The 22,047-nt window shown below is 40.2% G+C and overlaps 1 long non-coding RNA gene across 5 annotated transcripts in view; it reads left to right on the forward strand.

Moving 5' to 3' along the window:
* The first annotated feature begins 1,089 nt into the window (after nt 1–1,089).
* Nucleotides 1,090–22,047, forward strand: part of LOC134296650 (uncharacterized) — a 39,690-nt gene continuing 18,732 nt past the window's right edge. The window contains exons 1-3 of one of the 5 annotated variants that reach the window (XR_010003470.1): nt 3,302–4,664; nt 14,626–14,714; nt 17,211–17,306. This is a non-coding gene — a long non-coding RNA (uncharacterized LOC134296650). The other 4 variants (XR_010003468.1, XR_010003471.1, XR_010003469.1 and 1 more) reach the window with 4 other exon arrangements.

Raw genomic sequence — 22,047 nt, forward strand, 5'->3', positions numbered from 1 at the left:
ACTGGGATTGTCCTGATCTTAATCTCAGATATCTTCAAACAGAATTAGGCTTTAGAAAAGAGTTCTGCGACAATGTGAATGTTTTCTGTTCAGCCTCTATAGCAACTTTTAATAAGTCACCAGGATTGGAAAATGTCCACGTGAGTAAATGTTTTACAGGATTTCTGAACACTTACTGCTGTCACTTATATCGTATTAACTACCTACACCAGATATTAAGGCATGTGTTATTGCACAACACCCTATTGCCCTCTGATCAGTAGTCCTGAGCCGACTCATAAAATGCTTTTATTATGCCATCATGAAAGGTTTACCTTTACCAGTGATTGCCACTTGCACTTAACCTTTGTCTCAACTGCTGAAATATTCAGTGCAGCAGTAGCCAAAATAAACAAATCAAGCCCAGCAAATCTTTCCCACATCAGTTTAATCTCTCATTATTATAGCCACTGTACTTCCCTCTTCCTCTTGCCATTCAAGATATCCAGTATACCGTGAAACAAAATACTAACATTTTACATTTAACTAGAATGTAGCCAAACAACATAAGACTGTATTACTAAGGAAGCACACAAAAGTTAGAAATGGCTGTAGCAGTTTGCTTTTGCCTGAGTTTATGTGGAAGGGCAAGATTACACACTCCCCTCTTCTCTAACTGCTGAGTTAACTGAGTGAAAACTACTTTTTACTTTGGATATCATTTGCAGCAATTGAAGTAGGCTGATGACCAAGGGAGAAAATGGGAGGAGAAAGGAAACAAAACCAGGATATTTTAAAGCAGCTGAAAAAGTGGGAGAACACAGGATGAATTGGGCTCAGTCAAATCAAGATAATCCGAGTGTGAATGACTCTGTGAAATGCAAGAGCTAAGCATACAAAATGGAGTAAACTTACTATTGCATATACAAGCTTCTTTATGTGCCTGCAATAGGGCTTTTTAAAGCATCCTGCTGTGATTCTACTCTCAAATTTAGTTAGATCACCACTGGGTTTAGATTTCTATAGCTGGGCTATGTCTAAAGAAGGCTTGCAAAAAAGCTAGACATTTAGGCAAAACTTCATTGTCTCCCTCATTGACTTCTTCCTGGTACAAGTCCAATGCCACCTAGGGATTTACATTAGTGGGTATCAGCATAGGGCATAACCAGTAGAGGTGTGCGCGGAATTTGTCTCTTATGTTTCATTCGTGCTTCTGTTTTGTATCATCCAAATGAAACAAAAACTGCCTTGAAACAAAAGGCAGGCAGGATGAATATCATCTCCAAGCCTTACAGTCGGGGGCCGAATAAGGAGCGATCCTTACTCGGCACTTGACTGTAAATCCTGCGAGGCCCAACTAGGCCCGGCACAAAGCCTGCACCTGTAGGCCTGGGCGTCTGGGCCTATGGGTGCAGGCTTTGGGCCTACACGCACAGGTCTGGCAAGGGCGGGGGGGGAGTTGGGGGTGTCTGAGTTTTCCTGCATCTCCCCCTCGCTTTGCCCAGCTCCTTACTGAGTATTTGAGCGGTGCTGGCTGCTGTGACCTTGGCTGGCGTCTTCCCTCTTTCCCTGCCCCCCTCTGAAAAAAAAAACATGAAACAAAACAAAAACAAAACTAATGTCTAACCTCCCAATTTTGGGAGGTCGGATGAAAACAGATCAGAGCCTCGACGAAAGCCAGGACACGAAAAAGAACAAGGTAAGTCCCAAAAGCCCATCTCTAATAACCAGTGCATAAGGTAAGGTAAAGGTTTCCACGACGTTAAATCAAGTCATGTCTGACTCTGGGGGTTGGTGCTCATCTCCATTTCTAAACCAAAGAGCCGGCGTTGTCCGTAGACACCTCCAAGGTCATGTGGCCGGCATAACTGCATGGAGCGCCGTTACCTTCCCGCCGGAGTGATACCTATTGATCTACTCACATTTGCATGTTTTCGAACTGCTAGGTTGGCAGGAGATGGAGCTAACAGTGGGCGCTCACTCCATTCCCCGGATTTGAACCTGGGACCTTTCGGTCTGCAAGTTCAGCAGCTCAGTGCTTTAACGCACTTCACCACTGGGGCTTCTATAACCAATGCATAGAGACCCTATTTACTCAAATCTAATGCTCACCTTCTTTCAATTTGTTTATTGGGCTTTTAATCTTATAGAATAAAATAAGGTTACAACGAAAGAGTGAGAACATTTTGGTTGTATAGAAAGTAGGAATACAAAAGAAAAGAGAGACTAAAAAAAGAGAAAAAGGGGAAAAAATGAGAAAAAAGATATATACAAGTATATATTTAAAATGAAGATTCTATCTAACAATAGTGAATTCTAAAAAGAAAAAAAGAAAAAAGAAAAAAGAAAAAAAAAGATTAAAAAAAAGGTTTGTTGACTTCCTTCTTACTTTGATGGTCCTATAATTTAAATCCGGTCCATATATTCTTGTTTCAGTTCTGTTTCCCCACTGTCTTCTTCTATTACTTGAGATTGCATCCTTTCAACAAATGAGGTCTATCTTCATCTGTTTCAGATAATCTTTTACAAGGTCCCAGTTAGTTTCTTTCTTGGGTAAGCCGTGGTTGGGCGTTAACCAATATGTAAGACGGTCCATATTCATAATCTCTAGCACTTTGTGTAACCAATCTTCTTTTTTCAGTATTTCTTTTTGTCTCCAGTTCCTGGCATAAACTATTCTAGCTGCAGTAGCCAGGAAATTAAATAGAATTTCCTTGTTTTTGTCTTTTTCTATGTCTAGCCTTCCTAGTAAGAAATATTCCGGTTCTCTCCGAATTTTCAGTTTGAGTATTTTCTGGATGCCTTCATTTATTTATTTCCTATATTGTTGTGTAATGCTCACCTTTCGGGGCTAAATGACCTTGCCAAAATTAGGGTGTGCATCAATACAGCAAATTTAGTGCTGAGAAAAAGAAAAAAGAGAAACTGTTTCAGGAGCACATGGAGCTCCTGTTTAAGGAATATCATCTGTAATTTGACTGCCATGGCTCAAATACTATGCAATGCTGGGATTTTTAGTTCAGTGGGGCATCAGCATTCTTTGGCACAGAAGGTTCAAGATCTTGTAAGACTACATCCTACACAATTCAATAATATTCAATCAAGGCAATTAACGTGGATTCATTCTACAGCATAGATGCATTCCAAAGTTTTCTTTTTCATTACTGGAAGCTTTGGTGTGCTAATATTTTTGTTTTTAAAGAAGAAATTCTAAGCAGGCAGCAAATGTAATATGCACCTTTCTTGGCCAAATTACGAAAAGTGCACATTTTGCAATTATGCATTATATTCGGCAGCAAATACTTTTTTTGGTTTTAGGGTTTTGAAAATTGAGGTGAGCCTTAGATTTGATAGTGCATTAGACTTTAATTTCACATGCTCAAGAAGGGTTTTAGCATTAGTTTCTTAAGCGGCTATCCACCTACATATGAAGGATGACAAATCTTTAAAAAACGGTTTGTGGTTTTGCACAGACACTTATTTTTCAAATATTTTTTTAAAATCCCACATGAGATGATCAAACTTTTCTGAATGTCTAAAGTGTTTCTTTAGATCCATTCTTTGTTGGTGTTATGTACCTTCAAGTTGTTTTTGATTTATGGTGATCAAGTTTTAGAGTTGGTAATATTTATTCACAAGAGGGTGGCCTTTGCCTTTCTCTGAGACTGTGGCGCATGTGACTGGCCCAAGGTCTCCCAATGATTTCAGCTTACACTTGTACCTTTAAAAAAAATCAGTTTCATTTCCTGTAATTTGAATCGATTGCTCTGGAACAGTGGAAAACAAGATTGCTTTATCTTCGGTATGACATCATTTCCAATATTTAAACATGGCTAAAATGCATCTCTTAATCTTCTCTTCTCCAGGCTAAACATAAACATTTCCATAAACCGCATCAAATAGGGCATGGTTTCCGTTTTGGTCAAATTCTGAACATGTTACAGCTTGTCAATATTCTTCTTGAATTATGTTGCCCAGAAGTAGACACAGTATTCCAGGTCCTCACAATATTCCGGGTCTGACCAAAGCATAATAGAGTGGCAGTTTTATTTCCCTCAATCTAGATACCGTACTCTTTTTGGCCCCTTCTACACTTCCATATAATCCACATTATTAAAACAGATAATCCACATTATCTTCTTTTGAATTAGATTATATGAGTCTACGCTGCCATATAATCCAGTTCAAAGCAGATAATCTGGATTTTATATGGCAGTGTAGAAGGGGCCTAGAATCACAGTGATTTTTAAAGCTGTTGATTCATGTTCAGTTTATGATCTACTAAGAATTTTAGATCAGTGAGTATTTAAGGCAATATTTTTATAGCACTATGTTTCTAATTTAAGCACCGTGGCAGAACCTTGGGGTTTATAGTTTGTGGAGGTGTTAAAGTGTTCTGCTATGAAACCATGGTAGTCAAAACTGAATCACAATGCTATAATTCTGAAGTGTGCAAAGGATCTTGTTGTTGGCCAGTAATGCACATGCCTCTGACAACGCTGATGCAATAGTGAAGTGTTTTAAACATATTGTCCAGTTTTACATATAGGCCTGAAATAGAGAGAAACTGGGGCATTTCCCAAACATGGCTCTGGGATTAGGCTTTCGGTGATTAGTACAGTGCAATAATAGACTTGGAATTATGTGTAATTGATGAAGGAACGGCCTTGGACTATGATTTTCAGGTGATATGATTATAATATTGAATGTAATGTTTTAAATGTTTAATATGTATTAATTTTAATTTAATTGATTTTAAGCTTCTGTTTGTATGTATTTTAAGGCATCTAACAGTTGTCCTATATAAGCTGCCTTGAATCCCCTTCAGGATAGGGAAAGTCGGGGTAGAAATAAGGTAAATAAATAATTTTAAAAGCAGCTTAAAGAGTTAGATGGAGAAGGTTTAACTGGCATTGTGCCTGGCAAATCAGGGCTGTTGGAGATTGTTCTGTCATAGAGGAGAAACAATATGTCAGAACCTGAAAGCATAATAGAATGGAATAAAACCAGTTTTCACAGTTCTGAATCTAAATAATGCTCAAACCTCAATACTATTCTTAGTCCCAACTAGAGTGGACTCAATTAAAACATGGCAGTTTATACATCCTGCTTTATACAGGTTTGCCTTAGTAGGAAATAAGATTATTGAGATCTGAGTGTACTTGGGATTGTCTGTGTTGCTATGTATTACTTAGCATCATCTGTATTTATTTCACATGCAGTATACACATGTCCAATAGATGACCGGAAAATGAATTTGTCTGAACTTGTTCTGCAATAATGTGATGTAATTTCCCATTTCTGTACAACACCCAAATAAATGTCAATTCCATTCCCTAATCGTCTGCCCAACCATGTGGTTGACTGATGAATAACGTATAGCATGTTCCACTGTGGGTTCCGGAGAAGAGTCATAGAAAATAAAAGAAGGGAGAAAGCCAAATGAAAGCAATGTAAAGCTTTTTCTTTAACATAAAAATGATCTTCCTCTTTCTCCTATTCTCCTTCTGAGATGATTCATGACTCCTTCTCACCATACACCTGTTCTAAGACTAAACCTTGAACTCAGTAGTTTCCAAGTGAAAGCCCAGTAACTTAAATTAAACCTCAGATCACCCACCTAACCCATGTTTAAATGCAGCCTTGCCTTGCTTCTTATAAGCACAGACATGCAAGTCTAAACAGTGGTTTATTTTTGGATTTCTGGAGAAATAATCAACACATACAAAGTTGTGTTTGGGCTATATCATCTCAATCACAGACAAACTGTTAGGTGCCATGGATATTTCTGAAGCTTTCACACATGACTCACTTCTCTGCTAGAATAAGCAGATTCAACAAACCTGTTTGAGAAAATAACAGGAGTGATTTTTATTCTGCTGCTTACAAGGAAGTAGCATTTTTTGTGTTACAGAACACCATACTGGGAAGGGGCTGAAATGTTCAGATAGTGGTTTTCAACCTATGGGTCCCAGGTGTTTTGGTCTACAACTCACAGAAATCCCAGCCAGTTTACTAGCTGTTAGGATTTCTGGGGGTTTAAGGCTAAAACATCTGGGGACGCACAGGTTGAGAACTACTGAGATATCAGTTGCTGGAATTTCAAAATCCAAAATACTAAAAAAAAATCCAAAATTATGCACATGGGTGACTAAAAGATAGTTACACCTTTGCATTCTAATGGATCAAACTTTGTTTCATGCACAAAATTATTAAATATATTATAGAGAATAATCTTCATTCTATGTATATGCGATATATGAAACATAAGTGCAAATACAGGTATTCCAAAATCTGGTCCCAACAACCATTTGGAATAAGGAATACTCAACCCATACCAAACAGTTTTCAAGTCAACTTTCATACTTTTGTTTACTCTTCACTTATTTCATTCATGCAGTAACATAAGGTTACCATATTTTGGAATATAAAAAAGAGGACACATTTATCCACCGACTAGTGATCTCAATGACAACCTTCATTTTAAATGCCCCTACTATATATGAATGGTGATCTTTGCTACTAGAAATATTCCTGAACTTCATTGTATTTAAATAACACCTTCCCCACCTCTTCCAACAGCCACCCCACTTATTCCACCAAGCTGCCCTCTTCTATAGCCCCTGGATCCTTCAATCACTTTGCTCCACTGTAGCTCACATACTCTTTTCAGGTATGCCTCTCTTCTTCTTTACCCCATCCCTGAATCTCTCTTTCCCTCCTTTCTCCTGAATACTCTAGTAGGGAATAATCCTAGTAGGGATGGAAACAGTTATGAAGAGGAGGCAAGGCAGCAGCAGACATTTTCAAAATCTCAACATTTTTAATATTAATTGGAACATAAATTTTATCTGGAAGGAAGGCATATGGTTAATTTATGTAAATAAAATGCCTAACTAAGAATACAGTTCGTGGAGGAGGCGGTTCAGTATGTCAAGCATCAAGTCATTTCTATAAATTGTTTTTTAGACAGTTCCTTTGCTTTCAACTTCAGAGAGACACCCTTTCTGCATTATTCATGTACATGAGCAAGGTTTTTTGAAATGGGCTCGAATGTTGCAGCTTTAGCCCTAGCCTGGCTTCCTCCTACCTCCAGGAGGTTAGCTGGAAAGTTTGCTGCAAGGAAGTCTTCACATGTACAGGCTGATATACAATAATGTAACTTTCATTTATGTGAGCATATGGGGTTTTTTTAGTCATTAGAGAGGAAATATTCAGTAGCTCTTTATGCAATGTCCCCTCCTCCTTAATTATGCTCATTTTGAAAGATGTTCTCCTAATTTGATGGAAATTTTCTTTTGTTTTGTTTCTTTTTTAAATGAACGTATTAAGTTTGCAAAGACAGAAACAAAAAAAGACAAAGAGGCCAACCAGGATTTTAAAAAACTACACAAGAAGAAAGTACAGAAAGTTTAAATCTAATTATTGAGAGGATAATGTGGTTCTCCTCTTTTACTTTATATTTACACAAATCAAACAGATCTAATGGTTCCGAATTTTTCTTTCTGATTATTCATATTGCAACTGGTATTTAATTTTGTATGTCTAATATGAGGAAAGAATTTGAGGGATGTCATGCAATATTTCACAGAAATCAGACACTTTCTCATTAGCTCATCCTAGCTGATGTGTCAATTTTTCAGCCATGGCTGTTTGCTACAGCTGTTTATGCCATGGATTTAATATTCAAAGCTTACCATCAAGATATACACCAGTAATCCATTAGATACTTTTGTTCCTAACAAAATATATAATTAAGTGATTGCTGGTATGGTATGGATAGCGCAACATGTAATGCTTGCCATTTTTACAAATACCATTTTTCCAAAACTGTAACACTATAGGATATAAACAGCCTCTGGATGTGTAAATTTTACTGATTTGAGTTTTTCCAACATTTAGCACTATTTGTATTGTTTATCATTTCATGGCTCAGAAGCATCACATACTATCAGTGTGAACATTTTAAAGAATTTCCCCTCACATTTACAGATACAGTTTTTCCTTGATTCAATCATTTTTAAATTGTTTCTGACATTTTGTTCTGTGATTATCCCAATATCATATTATTGTGTGGGCCTCAAAAATAACTATTGCTCATAATGCAGAGTTTCCTGGGAAAAAGAGAGAGAGAATGAAAAAGAAAAACTATTGTATCTGCTTAACTTCACCTTGCAGAACATAAAAACAATGGTAGCATTCCTCCAGCCAAATTCCAAACTCCTATTTACTCTTCCTCATCTGCAATTCTGTAATTTGTGGCAGTTGCTGACTCAGTCAGCCGCCAGAATCACCGCTGGCACCACATCGTACTAAACAACAAATAAAACAAGCACACTAGACGGCTGGCTTGACTGCTGACAGGCTTACACACTGAACACACAAAAGGGCACATTACGGTCTGCAACTTGCCTCTCACTTGTTCATGGCAAAACTTCTTTGTTTTTCCTCCTCGCCTATTTTGAAAAAGTACTGAACAAAGGAGGTGGGAATGGTGCTCTAAGACACTGCACTTCTCAAGAATGAGCATACATGTCCTCATGCAAATATTTGCTGTATGCTGATTATTTATCACATTGGAGTCTGCTTAACATCTTAACAGAGCATCCCAGCATGACATTTATTGTTGTTCAGTAGCTTCAAGTTAATTCCAACTTATGGTGATCTTTCTGGAAAGGTTTTTTTCCCCAGAAGTTTGTTTTTTTTCCTTGCATTAAGGTAAAAAAAAGTATTGTTTGCATGGCCCAAGGTTAGCCATGGGGTTTTCATGACTGGGTGAGGATTTGATCCTGGCTCTCCCAGAGTCCTAGTATGACACTCAAACCACAACACCATTCTGTATAAGGGTATTCAATTTAGATTAGATTGAAGCTTTGATATAAGTTGCCAAGAAAGAATACATAAAAGATAAACTTTAATTCACTTTTCATTGATCCCAATCCAGCTCCCTTAAGTAGGTTTTTGTTTTGTTTTTCGTGTCAGGAGCAACTTGAGAAACTGCAATTCGCTTCTGGTGTGAGAGAATTGGCCATCTGCAAGGATGTTGCCCAGGGGACGCCCAGATGTTTTATCATCCTGTGGGAGGCTTCTCTCATGTCTTGCTGATAGCAGTGAGGATTAAGTAGATTGGTGCCTGGCCACTATGCTTGTGTTGCATAGCAGGAGGGGAAACCAATTGAGAGGCAGAAACTTCATATCTCCTTTGTCTTTGTAAACATGCTGAGAAAGTCCTTATGGTGACACAAAACCTGGTTATGCTAGCATAGTTCTGAAAAAACATACCAATTTCAGACGTTGCCCACTGTACATGTTCTATCCAAACGCACCCATGCAATCCCAAAAAATTTCTTGGAAACCAGCATAGCCTCTCATTCCTACAACATTGCTCACCCTGATTTAGAACAGATATATCATACACAGGATGGCTCAGAGAGTGATACTGAGAAGTGTCCATCTGTCGATTTGCGTGAGTTCTTCCTGGTTAGGAAATTGACAGAACTTGATTTTGTGTGTGTGTTTAAATGTTGCTATGATATTGAAACCATCATCTATGGAAAAGGATTTGTCAGAGACAGTCTTAATTAATTCTCTTTCATCCCATTTTCCAGCTTCCTTTAAAACATGTTTAAACAATTTATTTCTTCACCTCCTACTTTTCGTCATCATTCCTTACTTCAGTTGCTGCCAAATGAGCTCAAAATACAAATTCAGTTTGTACCCAGAGAGAAGAGAGGCAACAACAACAAAACTTTATTTATATACCACTCTATCTCCCGAAAGGGACTCAGGGTGGTTTACACATAGTAAGCATTCAAAACCACATAGAACATACAAAACCCATGTAATAAAACATAAGCATAAAAACGATTAAAAACAATATACCCATTTAAAATATATAAACAGTTTCAACTATTTCATTTGGTGATTTGGCTGTCAATGGACATAATTCCAGGTAGGTCAAAACAACTGCAGGAATTGGGCTAGGGCTCATAGAGCCAGGGGATGAAATAAAGTGCAACTGATGGCTAGGAGCAGAGGCTGGGTTACTCCATTTCAGGCCTGCTGAGTAGCTATAGGGCGATTAAGCTGGTACGCTAGTGCAATGACATGTCGAAGGCCTTGGGAAGTGGGTAAAGTGCAAGGCAGGGACCCATCTGATGGCCAGGGTGGAGTCTAGAGTTTCCGATTAGTCACTTTCAAAGGCCTGCTGAAATCACCAGGTTTTCAGGTCCCTGCGGAAGGATGATAATGACGGGGCTTGTCTTATTTCTTTGGGGAGGGTATTCCAAAGGCAGGGGGACACTACCGAGAAGGCCCTCTCCCTCGTCCCCATCAACCGTACTTGAGAGGCAGGGCCAGAATTTTGCCTTTCTTGATGGGCTTAGCTAAAAGCAAAGTGCTATAGCTTCTCTTACTTTGTGACTTCTCCCTCATTTTAAAACTGTACAGTCTTGACCACACTCTGAGGTTGTTTGGCCACCCATATCCCAGTTCCCATCCAAGAAATGTTGCAGGGCATCATGTATTGAATTTCCGTATTGCTACCTACAGAAACTCCTTCCATTGTTCACAAAAAGGAACATGCCAAAAGCTGGAGAACAGCTTGGTCTGACCTCTGATGGTGAAAGCCTTTTGGACTGTAAAAGCTCCAGCTCGCTATTAAAACCAATGAAGAATGGTGCTGATGACCTGGAGAACTCGCCAATTCCTCTGTTGTTCCCTTGTTCACAAGGAAGAATAACAGTTCTATGGAGTAGTGATATATGACTGACAATGTAATATTGCAGTGAGACCAGTTATTTATATTCAGCCCTTTGTGAAACAGCTTTTACCTAAAGCACAGTAAAGCACAGAACAAGCCAGGCTAGAAAGCTTGAGTAGTTTACTGAGTACATGCTCCCACCAATTGTAGCTATTTGTCAAGTTATAACTTAGACTGAGGATGTGGGATCCCCCTGCAGCTCTTCTACCAGAAACACCATGCAGACATAACCTCCAAAATACAAATCGTTTAATGCAGGGTAATTACCTTTGATGGTAGAGTAAATTGAGAAAATAGATTCTGTTTCAGTAAAAAATAAGTGGTCTGTCCACATCCTGTTTAAGGGATCCTGGGAAAACAGGAAAACGTGACTGCTGAACCACCAGATCTCTATCACTGATTGTTCATGGTTGCAAGCTGACACATATAAGTGAGTCATCATGGGCAGTGAATACTTCTATAGTAACAATGCTCCATTATGGCAAATGCAGTCTATGTCTTTCATTTTCTATATGTGAGCATCTTTTTCTTCATTTCAATATCTGCAGGGATGCTTATTTCCAGTTTGCTCACATGACCTATTTTCCTTCTTTCCTTTCACCACAATTTTCTAATACTACAGTGCAAAGCAGTTGTCACATGTCACTTGACAAAAAGGAACCGCCTTTGTTTTCCTTAAAAAGAAGTTCTATAACCTAGGAATAGCTACCGAGCTTTCTGCCTTGTCTACAGTGCACCTCTTTATGAACCTGGTGAGACCATGAGAAGTGTCTTCCCTGACGATCCTATGTGGCATGAGAGGAAAGCAATTCCCATGAGAACTCTCTTCAAGCATTCCTTTGTTGTCATATTTCTGAAATTAAACAGAGCTTGAATTTATAGAGAAAGGCAAGTGGCAGGCAAGTGACCCCAAAGGGAAATAATAATAATAATAATAACAACAACAACAACAACAACAACAACAACAACAACTTTATTTTTCTAACCTGCCTTCATCTGCCCGCAGGGACTTGGGAAGGCTAACACAAGGCCAGGCTCAAAAACAAATAAAGTAAAACACATGTAAAAACAGCATTTTCAACCAAATAAAACACATTAAAGCCAAAAAAATACAATATAATAACAGTAAAAACCAATTTAAAATATGAAAAGGTGACATAGAAGGACCACCATTTAGGAATAAAATGGGAGGGCGGTCTAGACGAAAGAGCAAAGATATGTATTATAGTGCCATTTGGGAATGGGGTTCAAGAGGACAAATAAAAGACACCAAGAGGGTGAGGAGAGACGATGACAGAAAATTTGCTTGTGTGCACTTCGTTATATCCACACCAGTGCGTATGAGGTCAGAGAGTCAATAACAAAACAAAACAAAAAGAAAAGAAAAGAAAACTTCTCGTGGATTTCCAATATCTTCTGTGGTTCCCTTTAATCTGCATTATCTCAATCTTTCTGGATGCCGTGGGACCATTTTCTGGGACTAATGGCTCAGTGTGAGGACTCTCCTTAAGGTACCGGGGGTTTTAATCCCTCTTTCTTACTCTGAATTAAGGCTTAAAGCCCCCTGGCTGGTTAATCAAGTCCAACACAGATGCAGATAGGATTTATAATCATGGATACAACCTTTGAGGTTTGGACTTAAAACCATCCCAGTTTACCTACCACACTGCAATGGAAGCCTCTGGCTGGCATCCTACTCAGACTGCTATTTTTCTAATATTATGTATTTACCATTGCACCTGCTTTAGTTATGCAGGTTTTTGTTTTTACTCTGAATATGCATTGTTGCTGTGATCTGAGAACCAGGTTTTGTTATTTTCTGCCTGTTGTGATATGTTTCTGAAACAGTATCCTGGATTATAAATAGCTTACTTCCTTCCCCATCTTGCATAAATCAATCACTCTCAGTTTAGTGGTGAATGCATTTATTTTGGTAATAAAATCACAGTTATCTCGGTACTAAATCTGGTCCTGGCCATTTTATTACATGTTACTATTTCTGGCTATCTCAGATTTTAGAACAGTAGGTACTATTTGGATATTGGCTTTTAGAGTTTGAGTGTTCATCTACACCTCACACTAAAATCCATGGCCAGTTTAGAGTAGCAAACATTTGGGCTGGCACCGAGATTGCATCATCTTCTGTGTCTGTCCCAAAGAGTCCAGATGATTCACCAGGGACAAAATCAGTTCGTTCTTGCTGGACCGTCACCTTACCTTTGCTGTCCCTGCCATTGCTACTGAGTGGCCATGAACCTCCAGGAGAGCTCCTGGTAGTTGCTGGGTGACTTTGGTGACATTAGCAAAGGTGACCATGTGATCAGGGAGAAGAGTGCTACCCCACATTAAGGACTGGAAGTCTCTGGATGTTGTCTTCACATCCAGGTTCAAGTTCTGGTCTACTTCGGGGTAAAGAACTGATGCAGACAAGTCATTCAACTGCCTGATGTAACTATGTGTTTCCCCAGTCTCAGACTGAGTGGGTGTGTTAAAAGTGCTGTAGACATCTGTCTTGCTGGGTCAATGAAAGGAAGCTGACCAGAAGACACAAGGTGGTCGGATGGACCCTAAGAACTTTGATTCATCCAACAAAAGCCTACATTCTGCATTGAAAAAGAAAAATGGAAAATTATGGCCTGGGGAAATATAATGCATTGCTTGAACTTATGGTTCATAGTACCTTGGAGAAGACTTTGGTAATTGGGCGACTGCTGGCTGTAGTTCTAAGCAACAGCACTTTTATCAGGGTTGAGAATACACTACAACATTTTGTTACACATCAACTGTTTCTTACCCATATTATTAACTTGATTTTCCTCTACTTTTCTCAGCAACTCTATTGGAATTCTTTGTTGGTTTTTGTTACAAGGCGTATATTGGAATGGAAAATAATCTAAGGAAAACCAAATCCACAGGTCATGGAAACTTTATTCCTTCCAACAAAGCTAGGGGAAGGTGCTAAATTTTCCAGACTAGAAGCTGTCTATACCAGACATGCAGAACAGAAAAGTTCGTCCATAAACAGTAGTTATTTAAATGTATTTCAAAAACATTTATCTGGGAAATAGAAGTTTCTGATATATTGTTATACAGATGTAATGTTCTGGAATATTCTGAGTATATTTTTAGCCAAAGAAAAGAAGGGTGTAAAAGGAGAAAATGTTTGAGAGTTATATTCACAAAGAAATCCCTAATTAAGATTGTACTGTTTTGGAAGAAATGTATATAATTGATGCTACCATTCTTATAGCTGATATATACCTATACCTAAATCTGGGCCTGTCAAGAACAGAAATGCCTTACTGCTCCCAGATGCCACAAAACTGTTCAGATACAACATCTTCAACTCCTAGCAGTAATAGGGGCAGAATCCAGATGGCCCAGTGAAGCCAACATCAACTTGACCGGATGGACTGGCATCCTTATTTGTCCTGTTGTACCTGTCAATGCAGCAACTGACCAGAGAGCTCTGGAGAGCATCTGACCATCAGTAAAGGTGACCACACAACCAGGGAAAAGGAGGGGGGATCCAGAGTATCCCCCATCTTTGCATGACATGAAGTTAAACCAACCCAGCTTGGTTTATCCCACATTAAGAACTGAGCGTGTCTAGACATCATCTGGACATCCAGGTTTAACTTCTAGCACACTTCTGATTAAGGGGCTAAAGTAGATAAGCCCTTAGAAACAACCATTCAAATACCCAAGAATCTGAGTTATATATCTAGTGGAAAGCTATTTTGAAAGATAAAGCCTTGGCAAGAATGGGATATAGCCTTTTATAATGTTTTCAATGCTGTTATACAATACAATCATATTTTTGTGACTTAGGTCTTCCTCTCAACCCCTTTTCATTAGAATCTTTGCATTTCTTTCTTGGCTAGGCTCCTTGGCTGTCTGGGAGAAAAATTTTCCAGTCCATGGAAAATTCCGCAGTATTCTATTAGACAATCCTCCCAACTTTCCTGTGAAGGTAAAAGAATCTACCGCCAGACAGGACGTGCCTCGGGATATATTCAAGAAAAATTCTTTTAATACTTCCTTTGTTTTCTAATGGAAGCAGGCCACTGTACCTTAGTGAGAACACTCTTTTAAACCAGGGAAGAAGCCAAGACATTTTTAAAGAAATGCTTGTATATCCAAATCCAGCCTTGGTTTGTGGACATGCAGTGAGGACATATGAACACATACATGTTAATGAACACAAATTCAGATTATGAGCTACTGAAACACTGACCAGAGGAATGAAAGCTCTGTGAAACTGCAGAGATACAAAATAGTAGAGTATAGAGGCAATATATAAGAATTTCTAGGCTTTACAAACCACTAGTAGTTAAGAAAATCTTAACAAAATCTCTCTCTGTACATTGTGGTGTGCAAAAGAAATTATTTATACTTTCACATGCCAAGATTTAATTCCTCAGAGAAGTGCTAGGGCTCAAAAGTTTTAAGCTGCCATTTTTCCTTGAAACATGTCTACTACAGTTGTGTGTGTGTGTGTGTGTGTGTGTGTGTGTGTGTGTGTGTGTGTGTTGTTGACAAGGAGAGAAGCCCGTGTAAAGAAGAGATTATCCATTATCTGGAGAGGGGTGTACAGAGATAACCATATGCTTCACCATCCAAGATGGCTAGAAAACTGCAATTCAATAACATCTGGAGTACTTTATGACTGCCACCCTTGTTTTAAAATCTTCTGACGTTACTGCAAAAAACAAGTAAAAGTACTTTGTGTGCATTTTTTAAAATCTCCCATCAGTTTGGGGTTATTTTTAGCCAGTTAAAGTTTAGGATTTTGATAATCTTGATAAGAGCTTAAAGCATTTATCTTCTTTTTAAAATTCAGATATTTTCTTATAGTGAGCAGATTAATAAAAAGCAACATAATAGTTATAAATGTAAACAAACCCCAGGATTCCATAGGATGTAGTCATGGCAGGTAAAATGTAATTATATTGTTAAAAATGAGCAGTATGAAAAGATCCAGATCTGTGTATTCGTCTGAGGAGGACAGATAAGGTCAGGCCATGTAAAAATGTGGATTAAATTAAATTTTCCAACATTTCCAATTCAAACTGTCAATGATCACTTTTAGCATGTCAGTGTTAATTAATATTTTGCTCTCTATATAATTATATCACTGTTCCAGTATCAGCATGAATGATATTTTTGTTGAATGGCATGTTTTCCCCCTTCATTCATGGAGACTGATTAAAGCTCACAGAACAAAACAGGAGTGTAGTATATTCAACAACCTACAGTAGACCTTTCAGATGTGCATCACTAGGCTTGAGCAGCAATTCTATAAACACTTACCTAGGAGCAGGTCCAACAGGACCCCGTGGAATTACCATCCGACTAACCTGTATTGGATTGCACTGTTAAGCATCAGTGTACTCATATGCTTCAAGGTTATCTGTCATCCATCTGGTCAAAAAGGAGAAGTAAAAGCTGTGTGACTAGTGAAAACTTTAATTTAGCTACCTAATGATGAAATATATTTCAAGCTGTTGCAGATGTTAAAAGGAGAGCACAGAAGTCCTATGGTCTTTTTAGAGGACTGAGCAGCAAATTCTTCTGAAAGAATGACTTAAAGTGAAATCAACTGGAAAATACACAATTCAAGTTGTCTTAGGAACCCACGGTGGCGCAGTAGATTAAATCGCTGAGCTGCTGAACTTGCTGACCGAAAGGTTGGTGGTTCAAATCCGGGGAGCAGGGTGAGGCCCAGCTTCTGCCAACCTAGCAGTTTAAAAACATACAAATATGAGTAAATCAATAGGTATTGCTCTGGCGGGAAGGTAAGGCAGTCATGCCAGCCACATGACCTTGGAGGCATCTATGGACAACGCTGGCTCTTCAACTTAGAAATGGAAATGAGCACCAACCCCCAGAGTCAGACACCACTAAACTTAATGTCAGGGGAAACCATTACCTTTACAGTAGTCTTAGTGATCATTCTGAGAAGTAAACTTCCTTATGGAAGTTTGGTGTGCTTAAATGAATGCTTATGGTAGGCATCATTTGCTGCCCCACGTCATTTGCTGCCCCAGGTCAATTTAGTGCATGTCTGAATCTCACTTTTCTTTCTGTGAGATTTCTTTAACTGACAATTTCCATGATTTTACAACTGCTCCTCTTGCAGCTACTCTATAAAGTTTTCAGTTTGGGATCATCCCAGGCCCCATGGTTTCCAGGCCAAAACCTGAGACCTAAAAATTGTCCCTGATTATATCGTTAAATGTTAGGCACTTAAGTAGTTACCACAATTGCTCACAACTTGTCATTTAAACAGAGTGAAGGGGGAGAGAGTGAGAGAGAGAGATCTGTTTGGAAAATCGAAATGTTACCAGATCAAAGAGAAATTAGGTAGGTGGCTCCTTCTCACTTGGGGAAACTGATGATATCATTAAATGTTTGGCACTTAAGTGCCTACCATAGTTGCTCACAGTTTGTCATTTATATAACACAGATAGAGAGATTGAGAGAGAAAATAAGAAAGCAAGCAAGCAAGCAATTTGGAAATTAAGACGAAAATCTTAATGTTACCAGATCAAAGAGAAATGAGGTAGGTTATTCCTTCTCACTTACTTGGGGAAACTGAATAAGAAACATTTAATCTAGTGTACTTACTTCTAGCTAAAAAATGGATGCATAGAAAAGTGTGTGCCTTGGATCATAACAATTCAAAAATAGAAGCTAAGTAAATACAGTCAGCCCTCTGTATCCACAAATCCTGCATCTCCAGATTGAACCATTCACGGTTTAAAAAATACCTCTCCCCCCTGAAATCCAAAAAGCAAATATTGATTTTGCCATTTTATAAGGGGCACCATTTGACTCTGCCATTGTATATAGCAGGACTTGAGCATCCATGGATTTTGGTAAGAACCTGGAATCCTAGAACCAAACTCTAGTAGATACCAAGAGCCCGCTATATAAGAGGCAGCAATAAAACAATTAAGAGAAATCAGCCATAGCAGAGCATTTGATGAACCAGCCTGGACACAGGATACTATTTGAGAACACAAAAATGCTGGACCATTCTAACAACTATCATGTCAGACTACACAGAGAAGCCATTGAAATCCACAAGCATGTGGACAACTTCAACAGAAAGGAAGAAACCATGAAAATGAACAAAATCTGGCTACCAGTATTACAAAACTCCAAAATCAAAACAGTAGATGGGAACCAACACAATGAGGGCTTGACTGACCAAAGGATGCCCCCAGGCAAGGGACAAAACATTTCCAATGCTAATTAGGGGGATTAACTGAAACTTTAATGCTGGCTCCCAGTGACAAAGAACTCTTGCCACACCTTGGACTCTACACAGATATACATTCTTTCCTTTCCTTACTTAGTTTATCCATACCTCACAACCTCTGAGGATGCTTGCCATAGATGTGGGCGAAACGTCAGGAGAGAATACTTCTGGAACATGGCCACACAACCCGAAAGACATACAACAACCCAAAACAATTAAGGCTTGCAATTTTCATAGGCTGCTATTATACTGAGCCTATTGTTCTAGTGTCCATAGTTAAGCCCACAAAATTGGAAAATTCATGCCCTCTTGACAGAAGAGGACCCATGAAAACATTGAATTGCCACCCAGTTTGGAGCAACTGTAGAAAGACTGTGAGTAAAGCAAGAGTGTATTCTCCACCCACCTCTTTGACAAAAGTTCTTCTAGGCCACTACCAGTACAAAAAATCTTCTCCTTTCTGGCAATAGCTGCATCTATTGAATTTGGCCGGTACAAATGGAAAGTTTCAGAAAATTTCATTTTCACAGAATTGACAATAGGTTCTTCTTTCATGGAAGAAAAAACAGGTTTGTGCAACTCTTCTTTCTTTGAATCACCCAATGTAAAGAAATATCAAGAAATGTAAAGTCTCACTTGATATTTTGAACTTTTTAAGTTCAGATCAAATTATTTTAAAAACTTTCCTGACCTTAAAAGGCATTATATTTGCTTGTGTTGAAATAACTCCTCTGCCTGGTGTCAGCAGGGACAGAATCTGAAATCACACATCTGACATTTTTGCTTGATTTGGCCTTTGGCCTGATACTCTGAATTGGAGAAAGGTGTTAATCGCATGCAAATTACAGATGTTTTGATTAAAGCCTCCTCTGAGCGTGACTTTTGCATAATTTATATCAGATCAAATAAATAGAACACTGAATCAGTTGTCTGAGAGAAGCATACATCTAAAATCCTCAGTTCCATTTAGCAAATAACTTCCCCAAAAAATGATTGGTCAAGAACAGGTATTTTACCCAAGGAAAGGCTAAGAAGGAAGTTGGCCGGCCGGCCGGAGGGGCACCTAGCCTCAGTTGAGCCTACATCAAGTTTTTCTCCTCCTTGCTTCTTCCAGGACTATCACTATAGGCATATTATTAGTTCAATGGAGGCTGAATCCTGATTATCTGCTTTGAACTGGAGTATATGAGTCTACACTGCCATATAATTCAATTCAAAGCAGAGAATCATAGAGTTGGAAGAGACCTCACAGGCCATCCAGTCCAACCCCCTGCCAAGTAGCAGGAAATCGCGTTCAAAGCACCCCTGACAGATGCCATCCAGCCTCTGCTTAAAGCCTCCAAAGAAGGAACCTCCAAAAAAGGAGCCTCAACCACACCCCAGGGCAGAGAGTTCCAGTGCCAAACAGCTCTCACAGTTAGGAAGTTCTTCCTAATGTTCAGGTGGAATCTCCTTTCCTGCAGTTTGAAGCCATTGTTCCACGTCCTAGTCTCCAGGGCAGCAGAAAACAAGCTTGCTTCCTCCTCCCTATGACTTCCCCTCACATATTTATGCATGGCTATCATGTCTCCTCTCGGGCTTCTCTTCTGCAGGCTAAACATGCCCAGTTCTTCTGCTCCAGTCTTCTGGAGTATTAGCTATCCCTCCCAGTTTGGTGTCATCTGCAAACTTGATGATCATGCCTTCTAGCCCTTCATCTAAGTCATTAATAAAGATGTTAAACAGAATCGGACCCAGGACAGAACCCTGTGGCACTCCACTCGTGACTTCTTTCCAGGATGAAGAAGATGCATTGGTGAGCACTCTTTGGGTTCGTTCACTTAGCCAATTACAGATCCACCTAATCGTAGTTTTGCCTAGCCCATATTTGACTACCTTGTTTGCCAGAAGATCATGGGGGACCTTGTCGAAGGCCTTACTAAAATCCAGATACGCTACATCCACGGCATTCCCTTCATCTACCCAGCTCGTAACTCTATCGAAAAAAGAGATCAGATTAGTCTGGCATGATTTGTTTTTAATAAATCTGTGTTGACTATTAGCAATGACCGCATTAGTTTCTAAGTGTTTGCAGACCACTTTCTTAACCATCTTTTCCAGAATCTTGCCTGGTATCGGGATGAGGCTGATCGGATCGTAATTGATGGGTCATTCTTTTTTCCCTTCTTGAAGATAGGGACCACATTTGCTTTCCTCCAATCTGCTGGGACTTCTCCCGTTCTCCAAGAAATCTCAAATATGATTGCCAGTGGTTCTGAAATGACTTCTGCTAGTTCCTTCAATACTCTTGGATGTAGTTGATCTGGCCCTGAGGACTTGAATTCGTTTAGAGCAGCCAGGTGTTCCTGGACAACTTGTTTCCCTGTTTGGGGTTGGATTTCCCCTAATCCTTCATCCACTCCATGTTGCTGAGGTTAAGGCTGGCTTTCTTTTTGTGAGAAAACTGAGGCAAAGAAGGCATTAAAAGGTTCTGCCTTTTCCCTTTCCCCTGTAAGCATTACCCCATCTTCTTCTCACAGAGGCCCCTTTTGAAAAACTCCCATCCATCCTTAACTCCCTTGTCGTTTAGTCCATGGAAGTCAGATCTCCTAAAGTCCAGAATGCGGGTTTGACTTGTTTCGACCTTCCTTTGTATAACAAATTGCAGGAGCACAGAGGTCTGTGGTAGACACCCACAACGAGATCATTTTGAGTCCCCATTCCCTTGATTCTTATCCAGATGCTTTCAAGCTGGTTTCCCAGATTGCCATCTTGCTTTTTCTTCGTGTACTCTGTGAATGCACACTAATGGAGAGACTGCACCTGCGCAGGCTCCAACGGATACTCTTCCAAGCTAAAGTTTGAAATTTGGCGGTATCCCCGCCCCTCTCCCCAGAGGGTATAAGAGGCACCCTCCGCGCTCACTCCCCAGTTCCTTTTTTTCCGCCGCAAAGCTCACTTCGGACTCTTCGTTCCTATGTCGACTACGCGCTTCAAGCGGTGCACTCAATGTGCCGCTAAAATTCCAGATTCCGACGGCCACGCTAAGTGCCTTTTCTGCCTCGGCGAAAGTCACGTCGTCGGTACCTGCCGTTTTTGCCTGGCCTTTACAGCTCAGGCCCGAAGAAATAGGGCTGCGAGACTTCGAGCAGCCCTCTACGAAAAGACTCTTGCTCCTGAAGCTTCTACTTCCACTTCGGCCTCGATGGCGTCTAGGCCTACTCCGTCGGTATCGTCCAAGGCCTCAAAGACTTCGAGGACTAAACCAACCAAACCGCCCTGCACGGTGACTACAGCCACCGTTTCGACCTGGTCAGGCAAAATGGGCCCCTCATCGACTTCGAGTTCTGTGGCCTCGGCCATTTCTACTCGATCCCGTCTAGCTTCGCCGCCATCTTCTTCAGCCATGAAGATTGCCTTTAAGAGGGCCCAGGAGGAATCCAGACGAGCCCAATCTGACTCGGCAGCTATGTGCCCGATTCCACCGACGCCGGGAAAATCGTTAAGGGTCGCGTCGAAGCAACCTCCAGCCAAGAGGCGAATGATCCAGAGGTCTTCCTCCTCAGCTTCTTCTAAGAAGGACGTCCCCTCTTCCGTGGCCTCCTCCAGGAGATCCTCCCCTATCCAACCGGCGCAACGCCTCCGATTTTCTTCTCCTCATGGTCAGTCCTCGGATGCGGGCGCTCAAGTCTCTCCCGACCGGTCGGTCAGGACAGTTATTAAAGTTCCTCAGCCAGCCCCATCGCACCCTCAGGCTCAACAAGAACTTTTCTCTCTGGCTCAAACACCTGAGAGGGGTAGACAGATGACGCGCCTTGCTCGTGCCGTCCAGGCCTCTGCTTCCAAGGACATTCGTCCACAGCCCGCTGCTGCCCTTGAGGTGATACCTCAACAGGACTCTGTGCTTGTCTCTCCTCCCCGGTCCCCTCAAGGGGCTGAGGAGGATGACCTCGATGTCGAACACCCCGAGTCGATCCTCTCGGCCTCAGTCGTCTCCCTCGGCCTTGACCTCTCTCCACCTCACGACGCCTACGAGGTCGACCCACCCTCCCCGACGGAT

Source organism: Anolis carolinensis, chromosome 2 (assembly GCF_035594765.1).
Source record: "Anolis carolinensis isolate JA03-04 chromosome 2, rAnoCar3.1.pri, whole genome shotgun sequence".
NCBI lineage: Eukaryota > Metazoa > Chordata > Lepidosauria > Squamata > Dactyloidae > Anolis > Anolis carolinensis.